Raw genomic sequence first — 19,658 nt, 5'->3', positions numbered from 1 at the left:
CAGTATACCAAGGGCTGTGGTATAACCCTCCGCAGTAAGTACATTATCCAGCTGGAGGCCTGCAGTATACCAAGGGCTGTGGTATAACCCTCCACAGCAAGTGCATTATCCAGCTGGAGGCCCGCAGTATACCAAGGGCTGTGGTATAACCCTCCACAGCAAGTGCATTATCCAGCTGGAGGCCCACAGTATACCAAGAGCTGTAGTATAAACACTTTTCATGGCCATTCTTCTATTTTTCATTCTGAGGTGACAAATCTATTAAACAGTTTTGTCTGCACTTTGATAGGTGTCATATTTAATCTCTAAGTATTATACTAAGAATCTCATATGAAGCCTGAATATAGGTGAATCTGAAAAATGATTAAATACCTTTACAATATTCATAAATTATTTTAAGTTATTCTTATTTCTTCATATACACTGCTTTGTGAAACAAAAGTATAACTGGAACATTGTGTCCTCTCCACGTTTCTGGTGTGCTAGATTGCTTTCTGTTGTTCTGACAAAGAGCATGACCAAAACCATTCCGGAAAGGAAAGGGTTTATTTCACCTGCCAGTTTATAGCCCATTGTGACGGAAGACCAAGGTAACAACTGAGGAAGAGACCATGGAGGAACATTGTAACAAGCTCGCTCTCCGGGCTTACTAAGTTTCCATTTTCATACAACTCCGGACCACTTGATCAGAGGTAGTACATTCCACAGTGTTCTGGCTCTTCTATATCAGTCTTTAATAAAGAAAATGCCCAAAAAAATATCTGAACTCCCTTCACAATTGAGGTTCTCAATTGACTTCCCTCCTCCCAAATGACCCTGCTTGCTTCAGTAATGATAATCCCTGTCATTGTGTTTGCAGTAGTCTCAGCACCTTCTCATTCTAAAATTCTCTTCTTGGATGAGTTGCAGGTTACATTTTGAACCTTTCTATTATTTTAAACAGGTGCATTCTGGATGATTATGGGTTATGTACACAATGAATGTTAGGCTGGTCCCTAGAGTACAGGTACCGCAGACAATGCGACAACAGCTGTACAGGTAATTATAAAAGATCTGCTGACATAAGACTGTCCCCATGTCCTGCTAGAATGGTTTGTGTAAAGCTTACTATTTGGTCAGCACAAGGGGGAGGGATGTAATTAAAAATTTAAAGAGTCTATGCTTGACATAGATTAACCAAGGAAAAATATGTGAGAAATAAATTTCAGGGTTCTGGTCACAAATGCCTAACAGCCTCTCTATAAATTTAAGAAGCCACACTGTTCCCTTATTCCCATTTGTATAGAGTGAAACATTTAAAATGTTTATGGTGACATTTCTATTTTAGGAAAAAAGTATCGGAAGTTTATGACCCCTTAATAAATTCTACATTATAAACACGGATACAATGTCAATTTTAAAAGTGCGTGTGCGTGCGTGTGTATGTGTGTGTGTGTGTGTCTGTGTGTGTATGTGTGTGTGTGTGTGTGTGTGAATCAAAGCATTATTTCATGCTGTCCTTTCCAGTGAGTCAGATTTTTTACATAGGATCTTACTCTGAAGGGATCCTCTTTATAAGGTCAAACCTACCAGAAGCATGTGAAATAGCTCCTACCAGAGAATGGCACACACATAAATTACTCTGCTTTTAGAAAAGAGCCCCAGGGACTCTAGTACAGACCTCAACTTGCTGTAAGCATCTACTGTGATCACTAATGGAATTTATACAAACACATGAGTATTGGGTAGTTAAGAGCAGTGGCTGATTACGAACTAGAATTACCTGTCAGTTCACACCTGTCTATAACTGTCAACACTCTCTACTCTACCTGAAATTACTTGACATGTACTTGGTGCACACACATACTTAAAAAATTTGATGTGTTGTATCAGCATTACTTTTTAATTGTAGCAGATTTAAGATGCTTTATTGTCATCATTTCTAAGAACAAGAGACTTGTTCTTTTTCTCATAATGTTAAAAAACTGATTGTTTTTTAATAATGGTAACCCAGAGCTGTGTTAGGGAAGGCGATAGGTCCCACAGCCCTCATCTACTGTGACCCACTGAGGACTGTGGGAGGATGATGTTAGTCTGTTACCTGAAAGGAGAACTTTCAGTGACATCATAATTTGGTTAACAAACATTAGGAGTCTCTCGGAGCTTGACTTCTCAGAACAGAAAGTGAAGAATTATGCTGAGAAAATAGCATTTTCACCAGCCTTTCTCTCTATGGTAAAACTTTCAGAAAATAAGCTTTTGTGTGGTATGTGAATGGAACCTGGGACCTTATCCCTTCTAAGTAAGTGATCAACTCCTGATGTACAGGCCAAGCTAAAGACTTATTTTGCAATTTTGCAGAATGACCCCATATCCTCAGAAACACTAGCTAGTCTAATAGCCTGTACCACAGTAACTCTAAGATAGGTATCTAGATAGTGTGTTGTTTTGATAAGAACTAAATAGGAGAACTTGAAGGAAAAATACACCTACATGATTTAAAGCAGATGTTGCTGATCTGAATCCCCAAATTGTCACTCTATTGATTAGACACTAGCCTCCAAAGATTTCTGATTATTTTATTTAAAGGATAAAAAATTCTGTATTTTAAAAGAGAAGAAAGTTGTGAGTTACAGAAAAAAATTTCATGACAGTAATGCAGTTACTAGGACTGTGGAGGGTTCTGCCTAGGTACAGTGGGTCATTGAGGTACAGTGGGTCATTGAGGTACAGTGGGTCATTGAGGTACAGTGGGTCATTGAGGTACAGTGGGTCATTGAGGTACAGTGGGTCATTGAGGTACAGTGGGTCATTGAGGTACAGTGGGTCATTGAGGTACAGTGGGTCATTGAGGTACAGTGGGTCATTGAGGTACAGTGGGTCAAGGAAGTCTGAGCTCTTTACTTCTGTGTCCCACACAAATTCCAATTAGGCAGGGTTGTTTCTGAGTTACTAAATTGGGAAAGGTGAATTTTGCCTCATTTAAAGCAGCAATTCTACAGTTTAATGATTCAGTAGAGGCATATTCCTCAAGATAATGGGAGGAAAGGAGTAGGCATTACTATAGTATTATCCTTACCTTACTTTTGCAGTATTTACCTTTCAAAACACAAGTTGGTGTCTAACCCTTTATGACTTATATCTGCACCTCCGAAACAAGTAATATAAGAAAGGAGAGTTCAAGGAAGCCACACACAGTATTCCAGGATTGTGGAAATCTGGTTTCTACCAATGAAAGACTAGAAAGAAGATGAAGGAAGGCAGAGAACATTGGCAAGAAAACTGTGTGAAAGAGGATATACAGGGATGCAAGCTTCCTCAGTTAGAACCCATTAACTGTTAGGAAAATACAAGAGACTACTATATGCAATTGGACAGAAACACTTTGAAAAATGTGTCCAAATATCAAGAAAAAAATTAAATTAATTCATGGAATCATAGCACTCACTGAGACTGAATCAAGCATACACACATACACACATAAACACAAACACATACGGCACAGGTATATATGCATACACACATGCATGGACACACACACAATGACAAATGAGAAGGAAGGAGATTTACATAATGATTCAGAAACATTCAGCAAAATCAGTCCAGGATCATAAGGCATCGCTGAAGTATTATACCAAATATTTGCAGAACTAAAGTTAATACTTGTTAAAATTTTCCAAAACCAATAGTAGGGAGCCTTCATTGTTTGAGGTTAGCATTATGGTGATAAAAGTGTCAATACTATAACTATAGGTCACTATGGTAATAGATGTAAATGCAAGTCTCCATGAATTATGGAAAAAATCAAATTCAACAGCATATCAGAAGGATCCCCCAGCCTTTGTAGGATTTATCCTTGGAATGAAAAGTCATTTCAATACACTAACCATACTCATTGCCATCACACACTGTATCACAGGACAAAGTACAGAAAGTGTCCAATTCCTAAGAACCCCAAAATAGCAGTTTTCAATGCTCAACACATTCTCAGGATGGGATTACTTCAAACCAAACCAAACCAAAACAAAAATTTAAAAAACAGACTAGAAAATTGTTAACACATACAAACAATGGCCATCTTTACAGGAAAATGTGAAAGCAATTCAATTTACAGTAGCTGTGAAAACACTAATACATCTGTCAATACATTTAACTATTGAGATAAAAGATACATGCAAAACAACAGTTTTAAAGAAACTCAAGGGGGTTGGGGATTTAGCTCAGTGGTAGAGCGCTTGCCTAGCAACCGCAAGGCCCTGGGTTCGGTCCCCAGTTCCGGAAAAAAAAAGAAACCCAAGGATATGAATAATTAAAAATTTATTCCTTTTTTTCCCAGTGACCGTATATTTGATATAGCTAAAATCCTTCAACTGTCTAAATGAAGATACAGGACCAAAGAAATAGTTATCAAAATCCCAATGATAATTTATACAGAAACAAAATGGTGCCATAAAATTCATACTGAACGATGCTGGCTCCAGAGAGCCCACACAGTGCTAAGACAGTCTGTGGTGGCTGTGGATTGACTGCTTCTGTTGGAGCCCAGTGAACTTGTTTCTCCTGTCCTCACAGGTCCAGGGCTCTCCAGTACTGGCACTTTTTTCCTCTTCACATTAGTCTCTCTGTTGCTTTTCTCTCCCATGTTGCTTCCTGTTCAGGCCTTCATTCTTTCCATTCTTACTGCTTCACTGATTCCAAATAATTTACCTCAGGACACCTTGGCCTTTTAGTCAAGTCAAGGAAAAACCTTATTCTTGGTCCTTGTTAAGGACATATTACAAGTTCACAGGCACCATTTTCACTGACTTAATTTTTGAACACAGGATATATTCATAAAGCACAAAAAAAGCTAAAGGCAAAAAACTGTATGTGGTGAAAAATTGCAAACTTACTGTCTCTTTGTTTTTTAAAGTAGAACTTTTCTCTGTTTTGCATAACAAACAAAGGGGGACTTGAGGTGCTTAAGAATTGCATTTCCTGGTGTTACCTGCCAGCTAAGAATCAAAGCCAACTACCATGCCTGTTTCCCTCAGTCAGCCATAGAATCAACCAAGCAGAAAATAAAAGGCTCAAGGTCTAGAACTGTGTTTTGCATTATTCAGAAGACAGTAAAAAGCAACTTTCAAAGTTACTAAATTAAAGATATGCTAAGACTATCATGCCTGTATGAAATTAACAAAAAAAAAGTAGTATTTTTAGTTCAGGAGGTGTGAGATTTCTGTATGTCTACATCTATCAACATATTTACTTATGGTTTGCCAGAACTTTGGATGACATCAGCACCAATCCCCCACACATAATTAATGAGGAAAATGCAATAAGGGAAGAAGTTGAGTTTATATTTAACAATATAGAGTCTCAAAACAACCCAATTTGGAATAAATCCTCTCACCATCAAATAGATGTGTGATCCTGAACCAATGACCCAACATCGATGAGATTAAATCTTCTCATTTGTAAAAAAGACTGCGGTGATTGTTAAATGAATTAATGCATATAAAAGCCACAGGATGCAGGGCTGGAGGGAACACTTTAGAGATGGGAGCCATTATCATTCCACATTTAGTAACCTGTAAAGATGAGACATTTTGGTGAAACTGAAAAGTTTACCTGATCATAAGAGGATATGCTGAGCTGTTCAACAAATAACTTTAGAGAACGGTAATATACATATTACATGTATAGAATAAGAATGTCTAATAAATCTAGAGTGAATGAAGCATCTCTACAAAAAGGCAGATTGTTGTTGGGTGATGAAAGAGAAAAATCAAAGAGGCATGCAAGCTTTCAGGGGATGAATGGGTCTCAGAGTTTAAAAAGAATGGACTCATTCTGTGAACATTTCCTTCTTTCCTTCCTTCCTTCTTCCCTTCCTTCCTTCCTTTTTTTATTTCCTTCCATTTTTTGAAACAACCAAACAAGCAATAATGGAAAGAAAATATGCCTAGGAATAGAAGCCAAATGTTTTCATAGGAAACTGTGGTGGTTTGAATATGCTGGGCCCTGGGAGCAGGACTATTAGGACATGTAGTCTTGTTGGAGTAGGTGTGGTCAAGTTCAAGGAAGTGTGCCATTGTGGGGTGGGAAATGAGACTCTCCTCCTATCCGTGTTAGAGAAAGGCTTCTCCTAGTAACCTCAGATCAAGATGTAGAAGTCTCAGCTCCTCCTGCATCAAGTCTTCCTTAACACTGCCATGCTCATACCTTGAAAATTAACCTGTAAATCAGGCCCAATTAAATGTCCTTAAAAGAGTTGCCGTGGTCATGGTATCTGTTCACAGCAGTAAAAGTCTAAGACAGGAATTACCATAGAGTCTAACGTACTTCTAATGAGGCTTGAGTTAAGTCCTGGTTTAACTCTTCTTTAATCTAAGATTCTTTGACACAACACTGTTTTAATAAAAAGAAAAAACAGCATGAACTGTTATTATTCATCAGTTCTGAGCATGTCAGAATGAAAGGAATAAACACAGAAGAGATTTACATTTTAATAATCTATACTTTTATTTTTAAACAACACTTCCTGCTAAGTTGTGGCACAATATGCTTTTCTCTCAATACTTAAATAAATGTGGTATATATTTTAAATAAGTACTTCATATCTTTATGAAAGGAGAAATGGATGTTAAAATTCATAATTGCTATTGGTTATAAACTTATTTCTGCAGGAAATGCACAAAGGTTTTGTGCTCTTAAATAATATCCATCTTTGTAGAAGATAAGTCACCTTCAGTACCCAGTTAGCTAGAAAGATCCTGCAGTGATCAGAGAGCCAAGAGACTGCAATGCAAAGCAGAAGGCATAGAGATAACCTTACTTAATCAGTGTTTATTTTGGGAAATCAGAAAAAGGGGTCATGTATTTGTGCATTATAAACCAACTGGTAGTGTGACTAATATAGTCTCTTAAATCCTGAGTCTTCATATTCTTTCTTTTTTCCCTTCAGATTTAATATACTATGAAAATTACCTAGTGTAATTTTAAAAATAATAATGTAGCTGAGTATCTGCCTGTCAATCTAAATTGGTCCTCTTCCTGGAATTTAAATCCTAGCTTTTAATTAAATTGCAGATAAATACTTTATTTATAGAGTTACTGTTTACACACAGGAATGAATTAGTTTGATTGAATGTGTGGCTGATTATTAGTTTATTACACATACTTCTTAAGCAATGAAGTACACAATTGCATTTCTAGTGTTTAGTTATTCAGTATCATTAGTCAGAATAACACTATATAGTAGTCAATGCACACTTGTGTTATGGAAACAGACACTCTTGAGCCTGGAAAAGTTCCAGGGTCTGCTTGGGGTTCCCCACTTAGACGATGCTCATATTAAATTCTCTGCAGATGGGCAATGCTTGCCACGAAGGACCCGTAGCTCCTTCAGTTTTCACGGGGTTCTGTGTGGCTAAGTGTATTTTAGTTATCATACGTTGTTGAAAACTAGAGGTGATAAGAAGCCAATCTCAGTCTTGTAAAAAAGACACTATAAAAAGAGAACCTGTAATCTTAGAGGACCAGTGCAGACCTGGAAATGCTGAAAGTGTGAAATAATGAATTGAAATATCTTCCTGGTATGGACAATGGAAGCAGTGACAGCTACCATACAGTTAAGGTAATGCTATAATAGCCTTCAGGTCAAAAGCTAAATGACCAATGGTGACTTCATTGTCATTGTTAGCGGCAGAAAACATATGAAGATATCTATTTCTGGTGACTTTAATACTGTTTATGTATCATTTTCTGGTTCAAACTAGAATACAAGACAAAGACAGATGTCCTGTTTAGCTGCAATTAGAATTTTGTCTATATGGTAACCAATCTTGTCCTGAAAATGAGCAGAAAGGTGTTCGCTATCCAGTAAGCATGCAGGAACTGGCTAGCCATTACTTTATTATTATTTTTAGTAATCCAATGAAATGAGGGACTCAGTATTTAAGAATCAAATTAGACATCAGGTTAGGTATTTACCATGTGAGAAGTGAATTTCAATTCTTACGTGCTGCATCAGCAGGGTTTGGGGATATGAACTGCTTTCTCCCATCTGTGAAACCACCTAGCTCTGTGGAGAGTTTGGTGCTTTCCTCTCCTCACATTGCCTCACGCATGATAGTTTCTAGAAATGATCTGGTCTCCATTACAGAAAGAGTCTATTGTTAGCACATAAAGCTGCTATAGAGCAGAGCTTGAAGGCACACAAAGACAAAACATATAGACCCACCCCATTGTTACTGTAATCACAGGTACAGACAAGAAAATAGCATTTATTAAAGGTTGTCCTATATCCAACAATTGAAAAGTTAATTTTTTGAGCAAATAGAGGAAAACCCTACAGCATTAAATAATGTTATAGTCAGTAACATTCAGTTAGAATGAGTACATATCTGTATGTAAGAAACAGACACTGGTAGATGTAAAAATATTCAATGTAGCATTTCATATGAATTAAATATTTTAAAAGCATGACTATTATCCCTAGGATCATTTTTGTTCGCATTTTAAAAATAAAGATACAGAGAAAAGCAATACCAAAAATGCTTACGACATTTTACATTTTATGATTTTATAATCTTCAGAATGAAAATAGCTGCCCTTAAAAGTGTATTATGCATCTGAGTGGGGGGACTCTCAGAGAACAGAATATACCAGTATCCAGAAACAGAAAATAGACATTGTGCCTAAGGGCTAAACAAATATCTATGCTAAGGCCAGAGGCATAGTCAAAGGGTCAGCTCCTTGATAAGACAATAAATACTTCCAACTTGAAGCCTCAGGCTAAACCCGTGGCTCAGGCATAAAAATATTCACTTCTCCTGGGGCCTACCAGGCAAAAATAGACAGTTTAGCAGCCTAGGAGTAGGGATCGAGAGTTGACTAGCAAGAACCTAGAACTCCAAAAGCTTTACTGTGTAAGGTAAATACTCTTTAGTAAGATGTGTAACAGTAAGGAATACTTGTAAATTTCTATCAAGGTGACTGGAAAATAAAGACTGAGTTTATGTATTCATAATTTACTATGGTGTTCTTAAGGGAAGCACACTAGGATCCTCTTACATGTTTGATCTTGTACAAATGGCAGACAAGTGGATAAATTGGTAAAGTAGGACTTGCCATTTTATAATTTGCCAATATTTTTCTAGGTAATACCAGTATAATGATAATTCACTAATTCACTTAGTAAAATTGACTGACCCATTGTGGGTATAATTTATATGTAACAAGCATTACTGTGGGTAACATGGATATGATTTCTGCTACAATGCTGGAGCTTATTAACACACACATACACACACACACACACACACACACACACACACACACACACACTTGTTCTTTATCCCCATTTACTAACATAAGAGAGTCATGGGAGTATGGGATAAGGAGTGAAATGATGTTTCTTATATGCTAATGGATGGTGGGGTTGTCCCAGATAGCTGCAAGATGGCAGTTGGCCAATCAAAATATTTGGGTGTGATGAGAATTTGGGACTTTCATCTTTACCACAAAGGTAGAGATTCTGGAGACGAATGTTATTTACCCAACCATGCCTAGATAGCAAACTTCCCCTCAAACTGTGTTATCAGAATTTCAGGGCACCTGGCAGATGGAGCTTTGTGGGAGGTGAGTGACTTATCTCTAAAGTGCATAGACCTTCAGTGCTTTTTTACTTCTGTCCATCTCTTCATCTGGCTATATGTATTCTTTGCAGTGTTCTTAATAACACAATGAGTAAGTTATTTTTCTGAGTTTCACGAACCACTTTAGTAAATAATTCCAACCTAAAGTGAGGTTATAGGAACCTTGATTTGATTGAGTAGAAGAACATATTTCACCCTCTGCTTATGACTGGCATCTGAAGTGTGTGTGGGTAGTGTTTTGGCTTTAAGCCCTTTACCTATGTAATCTGACACTATTTACAGAAAAATAGTGGAGTATTTGAGATAAATTATAATATATCCAGGTGGAATACAGAGAGAACAAGTTACTATTTGATTTGAGATAGTTACATACTGTTTGGAGAAAGTATTATAAACAGAACAAAAGGGTGCATGGGAAATTTCTGAATAGGAACAATAATACAAAATAAACAGAAATCTTGACAGGAAGAGTTGGGACCCCCATGGCAAGCATAATGTACGAGAGACCTGGTCTCTACAACAAACAGGAGGTAAGGTATAGGGAGACCTGGGTCCGTATGACAAGCAGTGGGTATGGGGAGATGTGACTGAACAACTTGGCTGGAGATAAGAGATTAGGTGACTGATAGTGGCCTGATTCCTGTGACAGGTATGAAGATGGACAGACCGAACCAATTGGAAATGCGTTTGTATGCAGATGTAGACCTAACTGTACAATGTTCAGTGCCCAGATATATGTACACATAAACACTTTCCAGGTGTGGGTCAGTTAAGAAATCCAGGATGAATCCTAGTTTTTTTTAAAAAAAGAATTACATATTCAATTTTATGTGGATAAATGTTTGTTTGCATGAGTATAGGTGCACCACACACATGCCTTTTGCATAAGGATGTCAGAAGAGCACATCAGATCCCTTATAGCTAGAATTATGGACAATTGTCACCTGCTATTTGGGTACAGAAACCAATCCTGTATCCCCTGAAGAAGCCAGCTCTCCTAACCTCAGAACCATCTCTCCAGCTTTGAATCCTAGGTATTTACTTGGAAACTGGGGTTAATAATAGTGTTTGCTGATTTGGAAATAAAAGACGGGCATTCTGAGAAATCTGAGATGCATCTTAGACATTCTGTTGGAAATGTCAGCTATGTGTTTAGACACATCAACTTGAGCTCTCTCCAGGGAGCAGGGTCAGTAACACAACTGTGATTCACGGAATATAGACCTAAAAAAGTCACAGCAAAGACTCCTCCGTGAAAGATACCCACAGACAGCCTTGTAGATCTTCCCCACAGACAGCTAAACAGCTAAAATCCAAGGCTAGCATGGGAAGCAGATATTGAAGAGTATGTGAAGAGAGAGGAATTGCGAGTATATGACTTGTCAAACTAAATAAAATGAGGATCGAAGAGTGGTCACTGGATTTGGCATATGCTGACCTTGGTAAGGGCTTGTTCAGCTGAGAATGCCAAGCATCCTCCCAGAAGTTGCAGAAGCTAGTGCCTGCTAGTGCCTGCATTAAGTCAGTCTTACTGAGATACAGCCATGGTTACAAGAAAAACAGACAATTATCATTTTCTCATTCTATGCCTCATTTCATAAAGGTCAAATTGAAAGGTTTGGCTTTAATTTATTGTTTTATAGCAGCTACATTTCTTTTGAAGACAGTTTTTGTAAACTCACAATTAAAACAAATAGCAAGTATGTTCAAAAATGCTTTGGAAGAATATGCCTCTATATTTGTTCCAAATGGTATTACTCTTAAAATCAGTAAAGGTTACCCTCAGGCTATCAGAGAAAATAGATATGAGAAGAAACTCTTTGCACAACTTTTAAAATTTCCATCCTCTAATAAATTATTGAGTTCTATATCTAAATCTGGTTTACATTTATGAAATACATTTAAATTTTAGTAATATAACATGTTACTTTTCCTTACAGACCCGTTTAGTTTTCAGATGTCTGGAGTCTGAATGAACCCAATTAAGTATGCTCTGTGTACCTTCTTAGTCTGCAGGCAGCAAAACTGACAATGTGAGTCTGTGCTACTTACTACAGGGGAAGCCACACAGGAACCAAGAGAATACTGCTTGCTGGGGGAAGAATGAGCTCATTTCTTCTGGAAGTTGCTGGCTGCAGTGCTGAGAGCACTGAGAACACAGCAGCTGTTTGTCGGTCTCCTAATTGGCACAAGACTATTGTCTGGGTCTGTGCTCTGTTACTGGCACAGGTACCCCAGTTTTGTTTATGCTCTCCAATATGCTCAGCTACAGACATGATAGGTTAGCATTATGGGAAATCATCTAGGCTAGTGAAAAGAAGAGGAATGTCGAGACAGTTCAGTGGTTTAGCAGTGAGAGAGAGGCAGGTTCAAACTGCCTTGGAAATGTATTTCTTTAAAATGAACAAAGCCCATGCTCTCCTTTGAATAATAAAAACACTCATCCACATGCCGACAGGACACAAGGACTTTATTATCAATTGTCACGCACAGTAGTTTTATTAGCATCCATTCAAGACTAAGCTAATTTAGAAGTACTTGAATCCTTAGGCAGATGTTTTTAAATGAAAGAAAAAAAAAAGAAAGAAAGGCAAGCAAATTCAGGCTGGTTGCTTACCGTACTACCTACTTACAGGAACTGGGCGTAGCACCTTAGTCTCAGTCAGAAGCTCAGAATAACCCAGGCCGTATTTTAGGATTTCCATTCTTAAGCACAGGGTGGAAAAAAAAGATTACATAGGCTCACTGAATTGTATACATGACAGTGTTGGTGGAAATGTGGGGTCTAACATCAGAAAGCCAGAAACTCCTTAAATGTATGTGCCTAAATCAAGAACCCTGCTAAAATGTGCACACAGTTGAAAGAACGCTGTAGATTGTAAACAGTCTAGGACTCCGTGGGATAACAGAGATCAATCTCAAGATAGAGTAATAGATATACCAGGTATATTAGGAAGTTACAAAGATATCTGCCTGGCCTTAACTAATAGAGCCATTGAATAAATGTTCAAGAGACTTTTGTTCTCAACGTGTTTGACTCCGTACAGAACAAAAATATAGAATATTGCTAAAAAGTATGGCTGTGTTTTTGGTTTTTTAACATAAAAATAATCCAGAATCTAGGTAGACTGCTGGGTGAATTTTATTGCCACAAAAATGCTTGCTTCATAAACTAGATTGTGTATCTCCTGGAACAGGAGCTATTTCTTTTGTGTCTATTCATAGACCTGTTATGCTGGAAAAATGGGGGCATCATCAGTGCAGCTGAGTGTTCACATAGAGTCATAGTTAGATAAAAGATAAATAAATAGACATGATAAATAGATCAATAAATAGGTAGATAAAAGGAACAGAACTACAGTGAAAGCAGAAGGCCTTCAATACAGGTCTCTCAGTTTTTAGGAAGTGGCAACCTGGAACCTTTTTTGGTAGGGGACAGAAGAGCATTATTTTTGGCTTACATGCCAACTAACTCCAGAAAAATAAGAGATAGCAGGCAGGATGGTGTCACCAGGAGAGAGATGTAGATGGGTACGATGGAAAGAAACATGAACAAAGCCATTCTCAAAATTGAAGTGAGTTTCCATCCGTCCGTCCGTCCGTTTGTCTGTCTGTCTGTCTATCTATCTATCTATCTATCTATCTATCTATCTATCTATCTATCATCTATCTAAGTTTTCTCATGATAGGATTTCTCTGTGTAACATCTCTAGCTATCCTGAAACTCACTTTGTAGACCATGCTGGCCTCAAACTCAGAGATCCACCTGACCCTGTCCCCCAACTGCTGGGATTAAAGATGTGCGTCACCACACTCAGACATATTATTTCTTCTTAAACTTTCAGGGTTCCTGTCAAAAGATATGAAAATAAGCCAATCTAATGAAAACAAAAGCCAGAACTGCTTTTGTTCCATGACTGAAGTTGAACTTGTACAAGATTGCATGAAATACTTAATATAGAATTGGTTATGGTATCAAATTAGTGAATTTATATGACTACTTACTGAGAAGGTTGATACCTGGCTAGGCTTGTTAACAAACTCAGGAATAATCAAAAGAGTAAACAAAATATATCAAAATGATGTATTGTCCCTCCTATTAAGGTAGTCTGTAGTTAATTTCAATAATCTGAATGGCAGGCTTTCTTTTTAAAGTTATGTGTATGTGTGTGCGTGTGTCTATATATTGTGTGTATGTGTGTGTGCATGTGTCTATATTGTGTGTGTCTATATTGTGTGTGTGAGTGTGTCTATATTGTGTGTGTGAGTGTGTCTATTTGTGTGTGTGAGTGTGTCTATTTGTGTGTGTCTACATTGTGTGTGTGCGTGTATCTATATTGTGTATGTGTCTATATTGTGTGTGTGAGTGTGCCTATATTGTGTGTGTGTCTACATTGTGTATGTGTGTGCGTGTGTCTATATTGTGTGTGTGTGTGTGTGTGTGTGTGTGTGTGTGTGTGTGTGTGTGTACACTGAAATGCAGATACCTGCAAAGAACAGAGGCATCAGCTCTGAGTTACAGGTAGTTGCTAGCTGCCTCATATGGATGCTGGAACTGATTCAGGTCATTTGAAAGACCAGTATGTGCTGCTGACCACGTATCCATCTTTCCAGCGTGGGTTATACATTCTACAAGCACATGGGCCAGTGGACAACCACAAATGAGTAATAGTAGCCAATTGTATTTGAACGACTTGAGGAATTATTATTTTCCTACTTTTGCAAGATTTTTATTGTTTACTTTTCTTTCAGGTTTAAGCTGCATTAGCTGATAGAATTTCATGAGTGAAAGAATATTTAAAAACTTTTAAATAAAAGTTTTTTGAATAAAACGAAAAATTTGGTCTAAATGATCAATTTACTTTTAATTAAGATGAGAACTGAGATACAAAGTTCTATAACCTAGATTAGAACATGAAATTCCAACAATATGTCAAATTTTAAGCTTTATTATCTAACCATTATTCATTTTTAAGTTGAAGTGTTAGGATTTATTATCTGTGTGATAATATACCGACTTCTGTGTTTTGTCATATATGTGCATCAGTGTGATCACGAGAGCTCTGATTTCCCAGGAAACGTCCAACCCCAGTACTCAGGCATGCTTCTCTGAATTATGGAGCAGGCAGTGCTGAGGCACAATGAATGTACTGTGAGGGGGAAGTGCCACTCAGAAGCTCTCTCCCTCGTGCATATGCAGATTTAGATCCATGCAAAGTTCAGTGTTTTGGCAACCCACTGTTATGCCATGCTTCTCTGTCCTCTAACTGCAGAGAGCAATGTGTTTGTCCTCCTTCATATCAGAAAAGCAGTGACCTTCCTAGGATTTGCTCGGAAAGTGCTAGCTTCCTATCGCTGCTTTTAGATGGTGTTTCTTGTACCCTGCAGGCTAAACTTTCCTGTGTTTGGTAATTCAAACAGTTCTCTATAAGACAATATCTTAAGGGAATAACTTTGTGTTTACTTCAAAAAATCCTAAGTAAAACAGGAGATAATGTGACATAAACGAAAATCTAATGGTGACCTTAAGATTTAGGGAAGTGAACAGAAAGGGCCACTACAGCGATCCTGTCTGACCTTTACTTCCAATTTTGTATGTACTTCTACATTATCATTTTTCAACAATAAAGGGAAAATTTACAATTAAAATATTTTGACATTTATTTGAATTTTACCATTAGTTCTGTATGGTGTTTTTAATTTTGTTTGACTAATAAAGCAAATTCTAATAGATTATTCTTAGTCTGTAACTTAAAATGCAAATGTTGACAGTCATATTGATAATTGACACACCAGCACACTGACATTTGCTTTGAGAATATTAAAGTTCTCTGAGGAAATGTGGGCATAAACCTTGAAAATTAAACTTTGACATAATTAATTGCATTAATTCTAACTGAATAAAACTCTAAATGTGTAAACTGCTAAATGTTAGAAAAATCAACATAATCACATTAGGTTTTGCTACCCAAAATGTAAACATTGTGTGGAAGAAGGCAGAGGTAGACACTAGCAAGCTTTTGTCTAGTGTTTGGCCAGAATCAAGTAAAGCTTTGGGGTTAAAATCCTCGTTTTCTTATCACCAGCAACACTGTTTGGGGCAAGAACGTAAAGATTGTTGACTTTATCGATTAAAAAGGAACAATTTCAACCACATCACCGATTCTCTGAGTTGAATTGTCATATGTGGAAGATGGTGCCTAAGGCCCCGTTAATATGTTCTCCTACATGAAAACGTTACCATCTTCATGTTTGTCAAATGTGAAAACATCTTAAATCACTACAAATGTCAAATGAAATTATCAAATTCTAGTTTGGAAAATGAATAAGAAAAGAGGTATACATTATTGGCTTTATTTGCTTAGCTTTGGCTTGGTATTTATCTCACGTTCACGATTTCGGTAATCCTATTACAAAGCAAAGATCTTTTAGGTTTAGATATACAAGAAGTGTTTAGCCAAAATAAAAACAAGCAAAAATTTCTCAACTATGATTAAAAAAAGAAAATACACAGAAATATAAACCTCAGAGAGTCTCCACATGACCTCCCAATCCCATCTAGACTCGGCCTGGGAAACAGAATGCTTCAGTTTTACTCCAGAGGCTTAATAACACCATCTGTCACTTAGTAACTGCTAACTTTTTATAACCAGTCAATGAATCAATAAGCAATAAACAATAGCTATAAAAAATGGGACTGTGAATGAGGATCGAGGCTGGAGAGCTTAAATAGCATGCATGTACTGAACTCGATATTCAAAACTGCAAGAAAGAATAAAATCTCCAGTAAACATCTGAAGATGATGGAGAGACATTATCTTGCTGTTTTCTAACAATACACATTTGAGAATCCAGCTAGAATATTCTGAAGAAAGACAGAAGACAATGAGACTATTTTAAAATAAAATTATGCCCAGTCATATTTCAATTGGGAACAACATTCAAAGGTAATATTGAAAACTCTGTTAACTTTGTTATTTGACATTATTGAGGTTTATTTTCTTTACTTACAAAATTATTGAATGAATTTTAATATAAAATCTAATAAAACATGTGAATGATATTATTACTTATAGTTATTGCTACTATAGCTATTAAAAATCACCACTTAGCACAGTTTTCCCTCAAGTGCTTGGCATTCAATTGAAAGCTGAGAGGTAATTCTTTATAATATGCATACTTTTACAGCACAGAGTCAGTTTGCTTTAAACCCTTTTGTTTTATTTCTGGCACTAAGATTAATATCATCTTGCTTCTTAGAGGATGTGACTATTAATCCTCTCACATACATATTTAAGCTCTATATCTTTTACAAAATTTGAAAAATCAGAGTCCATATTAAATCTCTCCCTACTTAGCCTCCCATGCTGTCATCTCATGTCTCAGCAGGTTGCATGATACAGGTTGTCCCTTTGCAATTGCACCTTATGAGCAAATCCGATGCTTTATACAAACCTCATCATCTCTGCTGTGCTCCTAAGGCCGCTGACACCTTGCAATCCTAACCTTGGAATGCATTTACATGATTGACCATTTAGAGCTTCCATCAAGTAAAATAATGTGTAGAAACAAACAGGAAATGTGCATTCTACTTTTAAACACATGCACCTAATCACACAGGAACGGCTGACAAACATGACCTATATCTGTTCCAGGGTTGACTGTGATTGCCATTGAATTATCATACTATTCTATGCAAGAAATATGGGAAGAGAAAAGTAAATGGGTCACCCTTGCTTTCTTCTCTAGTAAGTTTTGGTCTACACGAAAATATATGTATGTTTTTTCTCTCTCTAATATTTCCATGAAGGGTGTTAGGAACAAGTGAAAAACGGCCTCAAAATATTTTAAGAAAAATATAGAAAAACCTGACAAAGTATATACTAATCTGCTATTCTGCTCTCAATTCAGACAGCTGCCCTCCTATCCAGACATTCACAAATATTAAACTACTGAGAGAAAACTGCTCAATTTTTGAATAGCAAAATATATATTCTGGGCTGTTTTTTATTTCTAATACCTTATCATTGTGTCTTCATAACTATATTTACCCCCCTTTGTCAGGCAACATGTCTGACAGTGAAGTTTGAAAACACCAGTCCCTAAAAAGATTTTAATAATATTTTTTCAGTGTCCTTTGTGATCAGTAATTTTTGTGATAAAAATACTTATATGACTGTATTGGTGTATATTTATACAGATAATAGATAGTTTTTATTTAAATATATTTGTCTGACTATATTTTTGATTTTACTAATAAAATCTTTCTACATAATGTGTTTTATTAAAGTGCTATACAACATTTACTGTAATTGTGTAGAGTAAGGCTAAGGAGATAGTTCTGTATGTAAAACACGTTCTGTATAAAAAATGAGTTTGGATATCAACCGCCCACAGGAGAGCCAAATGCCACAATGTACATCTTGTGTTAGGGAATGAGGATTCATCTGCTGGCCAGCAAATCTAACCACAACAGTGAGGTCCACATCCAGTGACAAATCCCTTCTCAAAGACTAAGGTGGAGAGCCATAGAAAACTGCTGGCCTCCTCACTTTTGCCACTGCACAGACACACAGGGGCTAGTATACCTACACATGTATTTGAACACATTTCAATAGATACATATAATAAAGATATATAGGTACTCATAATAAAGCTTTTTAATCATGTATCATACATAACAGAAATTATATAACAGTTTAAATTTAATTGCTTATGTTATAAACAGAAGAATCATTCTGAAGCAGTAAGTACATAAAATACTTGCAATATACACAAAATTTTATTAGATATTAAATAGTCAGAACAGGTTAGAAAGATACTTTGAGATTTTTATTATGTAGTGTTCAGTGGCAGAATGCTCTATTCAACATGGATCTTGACAGGTGTATTTAAATAAACTCAGGAAAGTTGGTGACTTTATGGACATATTATTAATGAATAGTTCTTATCAAGACATTCAACTAAATATTTCAGGTTCCACATTTTTATCTTTTATCCAGTATAATTAGTTTGGTGCTATTAATAATCTAAGACAAAATTATAATGAATTTGCTTCACTCCTAATTATAAAAAGACAATAGTCTACTTCAAAAAGTCTTTCATTTTTAATGAAAAAAGTAACATTTTAGAAACATGTGTAACCAAGCAATCATACTATATTTATCAATACGCATCAAGTAAAATTCCATTTTATATTCCCAATAGAAGTTGAGTGTACAATAATAATTAATTGTGCTATTTTGTAGTATATATCTTAAAATATTGATACTAAGTCAAATTTGTTGTTTCCTGAATGTATCTTTCAGTTTATTTACAATATAATTAGTTAAAGATGTTAAAAAAACATTCAGCACTACACACTTCTGAAAGTTACATATAATTGTGCAAAAGCAACTGTTTTTGGAACAAATATTGATTTTATAATTTGTGAATAAATGAAGTAATAGGTTTTCATGAGGCCAGAAAAAAATAAAATATATCAAATAATGGAGTTTCAGATATAACTGAGATTGAACTTCATGTTAAGAGAAATATCAACTGAATTTTCCTCGCACAGAATATTTGCCCAGAAATTCACCTCAGAAGGATCCAAATGTGAATTCATGACAGCCTACTCTGGACATTAGTTTTGGCTTCTAGTGGTTCACCAGCCTTCCTGTAATATACAGTGTGGGCCTCCTTTGTCGACCATCTGAATGTCACACAGCAAAAACTTGCTTCACTTTACTTTATTAGGTAGCTGCACCAAAGAGATGCTCAAATTTTATAAGACATTTTATTGTCCACTCTAAGCTGCCTAGTTCAATATTAATAGTGAAACCTACCTTTAGAGTTTAATTCTTATTGCTTTTCTAGATGTTTATCCAGGCATTAATTACTCTGCAAACAATTAAATAACAATGATAAAAATGTCACGTGACTCACAGAAACGATCCCCTTTCCCATAATGAAATCACAGGGTTTTGTATTTAGACTATGGGGAAATTTTGGGAAAAACCCCAGATATTTGAAAGGAATAACTTAGACACATTACAA

General features: G+C 36.3%; 1 protein-coding gene and 1 long non-coding RNA gene across 46 annotated transcripts in view; one reads left to right on the top strand and one right to left on the bottom strand.

The window, feature by feature from the left end:
* Nrxn1 (neurexin 1) overlaps window positions 1-19,658 on the bottom strand; it is a 1,143,874-nt gene that overhangs the window by 893,718 nt on the left and 230,498 nt on the right.
* LOC120093189 (uncharacterized) overlaps window positions 593-19,658 on the top strand; it is a 47,753-nt gene continuing 28,687 nt past the window's right edge. The window contains exons 1-2 of the long non-coding RNA XR_015622656.1: window positions 593-692; window positions 944-1,038. This is a non-coding gene — a long non-coding RNA (uncharacterized LOC120093189). The remainder of the gene's footprint in view (window positions 693-943; window positions 1,039-19,658) is intronic.

The sequence above is a fragment of the Rattus norvegicus genome, chromosome 6, assembly GCF_021556685.1.
Source record: "Rattus norvegicus strain SHRSP/BbbUtx chromosome 6, alternate assembly SHRSP_T2T, whole genome shotgun sequence".
In the NCBI taxonomy this organism is placed as follows: domain Eukaryota; kingdom Metazoa; phylum Chordata; class Mammalia; order Rodentia; family Muridae; genus Rattus; species Rattus norvegicus.
Note: the sequence above shows the minus strand (reverse complement) of the source record. Positions and strands in the feature narration are given on the sequence as shown.